Here is an 8,371-nt window from a genome sequence, read left to right on the forward strand (position 1 = left end):
ATTAATACTACAATAAATGTGATTGGACAAAGGAATTAAAATATTAAGGCAACTACCATAATTACGTGTCATGTAGTAATAAAATATAACAATAGATCAAACTAGCATTACAGCAGAAAGAGAGGAAAAAAAACTATTTGATTCAGTCTAAAAACTTAATTATTTTATTTAGAACTATTATGAATATAGACTGCACAGTGGAGCAGGGTTTAGCACTGTTGCCTTGCAGCACGGAGGCCTGGAATCAAATCCCAAACTGGACTTTTTCTCAATGGAGTTTGCAAGTTATCCCTGAGCATGTGAGGGTTCTGTCAGGGCTCATCCCACAGCACAAAAACATGACTGTTAGGTTAATTGGTCTCTCTAAATTGCCCTTTGGTCTGAGTGTTTGTACATGGTTGTGTGTCTCTCTGTTGCCTTTTTGATGAGCTGGCAACCTGTACAGGGTGTACCCCACGTCTTCCCCAATGACCTCTGGAGATAGGCACCAGCCCCAAACTGCAACACTGTATGAATAAGAGGGTATAGATAAAGGATGGATGTTTAAAATATGCAAAAGGTAAAATGTAATGTAACAATCCAAGAGGTGGACAAATACAGAATAAAACCTGTATTGTCAATGATTTTTGTAAACTTTCACATGTGTCTGTAGGTTGTCAAATCATGGATAACCTAAGACTTCCTCTGAGAACAGTTAGAAAGCCTCTTCTTGTCAGAAGTATTTGATGTATTCAGTGCCGTGGCGACATTTGATCCATGACAGCGTTAATGGTGTTGTAATGTCTGCTGGTTAATCACTGCTATCATATGAGAGTGCCAACCTCATCTCTCCAGAATAATCACTGCTCTCCGTGTCTCTCTTGTCACTTCCATTATCTCACCATCACTTGTGCACATGCACATTTCTTCTGTGGTGACAGGGTATCATCTAGTTTTGTCATACTTTCCTTTCAGACTAAAAAAAGGTCACAGTGCAGCCCTGGATAATGATGATTCCCTCTATAATTTTAAATCATTACAGATGTCAGAAGTCTTTTATTGTCACTTTGGGAAAACCTCATTGATGTTCTTAATCAGGTCCACTTACCACAGTTTCACACTGCTGATATATGGTGCATATCATATGAAGACACTTTAATGGACCTCCCAGAGCGAAACATTTAGATTAGAACTATAAAATAAACCTTTAAATGCTTGGCAGAACCTTTTACGCAGGAGTTGTTTTAAGTCATTAATAAGGTAATTTGTCTTGTTTTAAAAGGGTGTTCTTATCATTCATAGACATGCATGGCTGCTCATTTCGTTTGGCACAGTAGCTTCTTTTACCAGGTAATTAAAGTGCTAACTCTTGTTTGTTTAATCCAAGTAGAGATGTTGTGCAAAATCAATAAATAAGCATTTTACTGAGGATTTGTACCTCTATAATCTGACTGATACCAAACAAGCAGAGCAACCAGCACCAGATTATAAAGGATGGTAAGATACAATTCAGCATAAAATTGTTAAAATATGCAACATATGTGTTTCTGTGGAGTCAATTTCAGACTCTTGCAAACAAATCTTTTATGCGTGTCCCAGATTGCCGAAATTCATGATTACAAATGTCAGCATTATATCACTAGAAAGTGACTTAAACTAGAAACATTAGGTGTGATTTGATGTGGTGAGAAAAAAGGTTATGTGTATGTATGAAGTGTTTTTAAATGTCTTGTTTTATACTACGGTTAAACTTATGGTTTCGGTCAAGTTGCCCACGAACATGTTTTATTTTAACTAGATACAGAACAAGAGCAGTCAGTCATGCACTCAAAACTATCCTCTGGCCTCCAGTTAGCCTTTTTCTTATTCTCACACCTTTGCTTCCTTCGGGCATTATCTGTGCAATGCTCTATGACATGGAGCCGACTTACAAAGAACAAACTTTGACCACTCTGGAGAATCAATCACCCAGCCTTGGCCTTCAAGGATAATCAAACCAACCTGACTGTCCTAATTAATGCATTTACTGAAATGATTTTTTTCTTTTGCCAAATTCCCTCTCATTAGAATTCTGTTATATCCTTCCAGAACTTAAATGCATCTCCATCACCTGCATCTGTGAATTATTCATATTAACACCTACAGACTTTATGCCGAGTCAGAATGTACTGTGTTTTTACATACCTGCACCTCCATTGAGATTTTAACTTGGTGAGAGTCAAACAAAACACACACACACACCTTTTGTCAGCTTTCAAGGAGGCCTTGCCAATGAGGCTTGGACTAATTGGTATTCTCCCACAGTATTCAGGGCTTCTCCGAGGATCCTCACTCTGCAGTGCTGCTGACAAGACACATTCCATCAATGCTGCAAACTTAAAATAGGATCAAAATATGGAGAAGGGTGTGTGAGAGGGGATGAGTGGGGATCAGAGAGGATGTGTGTGACCAGGATGTTGAGACAGTCTTTTCCCTTATGCTTTCATTTATTTATTTTTTATATTTTCAGGGCCTTGTTTAGCCACCACCACTAGATCTAAGTTATATTTCTTCTGCTTGCTTTGAACAGGTTTTCTCTAGATTTAGACGTTTAGGTAAATACCATCTACGTTTTTTTACCACCTTTTTATATCACTCTGAAAGTTTAAAGCTTAAAGTACCTAAAAGAATGCCATAATTTATAGCTTTTTAAACAGTTTTCATTTACATTTGCATAAGCAAGATCAGAGTTGAATGCAGTTTTGTTTTGCAGTTTGGGTACACGCTATAAGTGGAGCGAACAGTTTGACACCACTGTGTTTCATTAAAGTCTCTGTGGGAGAGCTCCACACCTCAGCACCGTTCCAATCTTTCAGCCGAAGGAAGGGCGATATTTCTTTGCATTTACAACAGAGACATCTTTTAAACTGGCTGCTCTCTTGTGGCTTATTCAGTACAACGTATTGCTGGTCTGTCATGTACTTTTGCAAGAATTGATGACTCTATACTAGCTAATAAAAACGTGTTTAAATGTATGAAGCTCAATATATTTTAGGCATGTTTTCTCTTCTTTTGAGATATTCATGCAGCATACTACAACATTGCACTGAGGTTTTACCTTTTGTTTATCACCTCTGAAGTTCCTGCATTCATACATCTTCATTATCAGACCGTTGCAGGAAAGTAATGGCAGTTATCTGGGTTGCGGTTTGAAAAGCTGAACAAAAAAAAGTAAACTCTTATAGTTACCTGAAAAATAGAGATGGCACATTACAAAATATAGACATGCAAAGCACTGATAGCACAGATAAAATACAAAAACAGTCAATAAATCTGCAAGGAGCCCACAGAATTCTGGAAAGTAGTGACAGTGGGGGAGCTTGGAAGCTTTTGTTAGAAAACTTTTGTTTTCTCTTAGTAACCAACTGTGTGTTATTTTAACACCAAACACCATGTCCATTCTTTGATGAGCACAGTACACCAACCTACTGATGGCTACTTCTATCAGGATAAAAGGGGGTCTAACATGGTACTAACAAGAAGTACCTAATAAAGAGGCTCGTATATGGGGACTAAAATTAGAGATCCACCAATCTGGCTTTTACTGGCTGACACTGATTTATGGTTTTCTTTGAGGTCTGACCTGTGATTCAGTGCAGCATTTAGTGACCAAAGAGATGAAACACTACAGGAGAAGAGACATTACTGACTGGAGGAGTTAAACAGATTTTTCCTAAGATCCTAAAAAACACAGCTTCATCAATATCCTCTGAACAAGAGAAATATGATTTAATTTAGAAGTATATTTGTGTTCAATATTAAATGACAAATGACTTGTCACTTGTTATAAAAATGAATATAGAGCCTTTTATTGACATACTAAGGCTCTTTTACTGGAAAACAAAAAAGCAAAGCAATACTGAGTTTAGTTCCCAACTCTTATTTCTGGAGAGGCTTTTATAATTGAAGAATCTGCCTTGTATAGTGATGAAGAACCTTAAAATTTGCCAGCCTTGGACTCCAAAGCAGAGAATCAAAGACATGCAAATGTTACAGGTCTGACAGCCTAACTACAGTATAGTCAACCCCTGATCCTCCGTCTTTAAGATTGCAACCACTACATGTGTTAGTTGTCACAGTCGAGTTTTCTGGTGGACCAAAGCGCAGACAAGAGCTGGGTAGCACCATGTTGTAAAAGTCTAAAGTTTTTATTCAAAGGCTTCTTCTCAAAACTTAGCATAGTCCACATTCTAAAGGTTTCCAAAAACATAGCAAAAACATATCAATAATCACTGCAGGGGTAAACAGGAGAGAAGCCAAAACTTACATGAAGTCACTGCAGGAATGTAGCGCAAAACTTAGGCATTGGCATAATAGTGGACGGAACGGACAAGAACGATGATGACAAGACGGAAGGAACCAGCGAAGAACAAAGAGAACTAGAGAGCTTATAAGCAGAGGGGAGTGAGGTATGAACCAATGAGACACAGAGGCAGGAAATCAGAGGAGAATAGAAAACAGGTGTGAACCAGGCTGCAGAGAACTGAGGGAGTATTGATAGTTGCTAAGGAGACCTAACTAGAAAACAAAGGTGACATGAGAGGAACTGGACTATGACATAAAAGGAACTGACTATAAAAACAAAACTATAAGTAAGCACTGCATAAACAAGAATCAGGGAACCAGAACTAAAGGAAGCTAAGGACAAAGATAAAGAACCAAAGAAACATAAGAACCTAAAATAATGATTAACTAAAGTAAACAGAGAAACTAGAGGGAACAAAAGAACAACATAACCTAAGATCTATCCAAAGAAACCATAAAGAAACCCTAAGTACAAACGTAAACAAAACTAAACACTGACTGAACCAAACAGGGAATGAAGCAGAGGGAGAGAGGACTAAAATAAATACAAACTAAGATGTAATCAATAACTAAAGCTGACGTAACAGGAGGGAGAACTAGAACAAAGTGAACAAATACCAAACCTTAAATAAACACAAAGATACTAAATGAGAAATTAAACTAGAGAAGACAAGGGGACTAGAATAATACGAGGACAAGATAACTAGAATAACAACAAATATAATAATAATCATAATCATAAGAAAACCATAATAAATAATAGAAAAGCAACTTCTAAAGGAGACTAGGAGTGAGGAGAAAGAAACAACAGAACACTAGGAGGCGGTAAAGGGAGCAAGAGAACTAAACAAACATGATACAAAAACCAAAATAGAAACATCTGAGCAAAAGGTAAACAAACACAAAGCCACAAAGTCCAAAATGTCGCACCCCGACATTAGTTCTTTTAAATCATGAATTAATCCAAATTATAACTTTGAAATAATGTTTAAAATTCTTCAATTTGATATTAATCATATAGCTTCATTCTTAATCAATGTAATTACAAATTAAAAATATTTAAATCAGCATTCTGTTTGAGAACTTATACGATCCTGAGGGCATCCTGCTGGCCCACAGTACCTAAGTAGCAGCTTAATTAACTTATACACTGGGTTGTGTATGTTGTAAATATTGAAAACATCATGGCATTATATCAGCATGTCTTCACATAGGAATTTGTTATATGTTGCTCTGATGTCCAATGTATTGTGGAATAATAATCAAATTAAAATGTGGTATATGTAAATATTTCAATTTAAAAGATCAGGTTATGCCTAATTTTTCTGTTGTGGTTGATACTCAAATAATGACCATGCTAAGTTTTTCAAGCTTCTCTAAATTGCAGTCTCCCCACTTTCTATATTAATTTCCGTATGTGCAGCCATTTATATTTACTCTCTGGTTAGCTTGGACTATTATGCTCATTAAAACAAATGAGATGGATACACAAGCACTGGAGGGTACTTAGAGTCCATAAGGGCCTCTTTGGGCTTTTATGTGTTCTGAAGATGGATTCATGACAAAAAAGCCAATGTGCATAAAGAGGAATAAAAAAAGAGAAGAAAGGAAAACTATGTGTATCATAAAGACAACAAATGCATAATTCAGGTCCATTAATCTTCTTTCATTTCACTGGGCCAAGGAATTGCTGAGTGCTGCAGAATGTTTTTCCCCATCAGGATGCGCGATTAAAAAAAAACTGGCCCTAAAGGAAAGTACCAGCAGTAATCAAATGGGTTGTTTACTCCTAGTTTCTGCAGTGTGACATTTGCTCTGCCCCAGCAGCAGGACATCTAACAGAAATAATTTAATTTCCTTTAGAGAAGATTGGATTTAAACGTCCTGACCTGATGAGGCTGAGGCTGCGTTCATTAAGGCTTCTGTTTTCTGCTAAATGAGTGCAAATAGGATTGCAATATTTTCTATGCAGGTGAGGTATGTTTCATATAGTGTTTGCTGATTATCTCTGCCAAACGGTTTGTGAATGATTAAAAACATAAATACCTTATTTTTTCCTTACACTGGTTCATGTCTTGCAAATTCCAGCCTGTGGCAATGTTTTCGTCAGATCGCATTTGTGGCAATGCTAGATCGTGGGCTTAGACAAAGTGTCGAAATGTGTTCATCTTAATGCTTTTCTTGTGCTCACTTAGGGAATGGATGAAGTGTTTAAGGCCTTTGCGAAGAAATGAATGTGAACAGCTCAGGGCAGGCTGTCTGGTCAAACTAACCACATTAGATCTTTTAAAGGGGGCGAGTATAAATGGGACATTTAAGCGTCCTATGGCTTGGGCTCATCTTAGAAATGGAATGGGATTGTCATGGACCCTCATACATTTACATACAAGAGGAGAAAAAATGTAGGTATGTATGCATCTTTTTCCATTTTTACCATGGTATTATTAAGGATTTCAAAACATTTTTGACACCTTGAGCTGTATTACCCTCAATCAGTAGGTTGTGAAGTGTTTGAAAAACACATATTTGGACGTACATGTTTTGCACATTTTAATAGAAAAGTATATTCAATGCATCCCGCAAATGGATGAATATTATGTTTTTTTGTTGTTTTATGTTTATTAGCAAATGCATTCAAATTTATGAGAACCCATGTTTTATAATTAATATAATATTAAATAAAAGTTAAACCAATAAAACTTTATGTTGTTGTTGAAATAAGGTGATTGATTAACAGTTTGACTTTTTTCCTTTTTTGTTGCTGCAGTTGTAAAAATATTATATGCTTACAAAATTAATTTTCTAAAGCAAAAATATTGCTGTCTTTTTCGAGGTAATTATATGTTGGAAAGTGTGAGGGGTTGCTGCAAAGTGAAACAGTCCTCACAACAGGCTTCGATAAATAGACAAGTTTTACCAGCTGAAATATAATTTACTAAATTAGTGATTTGGATTGAATTGAACTGTCTTGAAGTGTTTTGGTTTCACCTGACCAATAGCACTGCTTATGGCTTTCTTTTACCAATAACCTTCTTCTTGCTGAATTTGTGGGGTTTTCGACCAGTAGTTGTTGTGTAAACACATTCGCTCTGAGCTGTGGATCTCTACAGCTCCTCCAGAGCCAGCAATAGGAACCTCTAAGAAAGACCACTTTTAGCAGTTTTTATAATTAATGCTCTCTTTGCCAAGTCTTTGAGTTTAGGTTGACAGCAATGTTTTGGTAGGTTTGCAGTTGTACCATAGGCTACTGTTTTAATTTTCAGATGATAGACTGAACAATGCTTAATGAGATGTTTAAAGCTTTGAATGTTATCACAATCTAATCCCTAATTTCCACTGTATCTTATTTAGAGAAATCAGAGTAAAATAGGGTGAAAGTAACTGCTTTTTAAACCTTTTATTTGCCAAAAAAATGCCTTTCCACTTCACAATTATGGGCTACTTTGTGTAGGTCTTTCACATAACATTTTCATTAATCCATTCAAGTCTGTATTTGCAACATAATAAAATGTGAAAGGTTCAGTTGGTGGTAATACCTAAAGCAAAGTGCTTTATGAATAAACGTAACTAAATTGAATTGATTTTTTCTTTTAGAAAACGTCATAATTTTGTACAATAACAATTATTTCCTTTCGGGCGCTTCTCATGTGAAGGTTCTCTACACATTTATTTTTCAGACTCACATCGCAACAGCTTCATAGTAGAGAAATAAATGATATAAACGTGAAAAACCAGATGGCACATCCGTTCCTGATCCGTCATTGCGTCGGTGCTGATTTAATGCTGCTGTGGGACCATTTTTGAGCTGACAGTGTCCGCTGCTGGCTGGAGCGTTTACTGCATCCCTCGCAGAGCGGAGTCGAAATCTACGGTTCATAAACTTCTGTACTATCCTCTGTCTGTCCCAAAAATCAGTTGAGCGGAATGCAAACTATAGCTGATAATATTTAAGGAAAAAAAATCTCACCATATCTCTATAAATATGAGAATAAATGTTGCACGTGTGATTGTTTCTTAAATTATTCTGGAGGAGCGGAATTGGCCACTG

The 8,371-nt window shown here is 36.5% G+C and overlaps 1 long non-coding RNA gene across 1 annotated transcript; it reads right to left on the reverse strand.

Annotated features, from left to right (window-relative positions):
• Positions 1 to 244: 244 nt before the first annotated feature.
• LOC124871152 lies at positions 245 to 5,062 on the reverse strand. The gene is made up of 4 exons (XR_007038962.1): positions 4,286 to 5,062; positions 3,077 to 3,175; positions 2,221 to 2,320; positions 245 to 506 (listed from the first exon to the last, which is right to left on the reverse strand). It is a non-coding gene; the product is annotated as an uncharacterized LOC124871152 (long non-coding RNA).
• Positions 5,063 to 8,371: the final 3,309 nt, after the last annotated feature.

This window comes from Girardinichthys multiradiatus, chromosome 7, assembly GCF_021462225.1.
Source record: "Girardinichthys multiradiatus isolate DD_20200921_A chromosome 7, DD_fGirMul_XY1, whole genome shotgun sequence".
Classification (NCBI taxonomy): Eukaryota; Metazoa; Chordata; class Actinopteri; order Cyprinodontiformes; family Goodeidae; genus Girardinichthys; species Girardinichthys multiradiatus.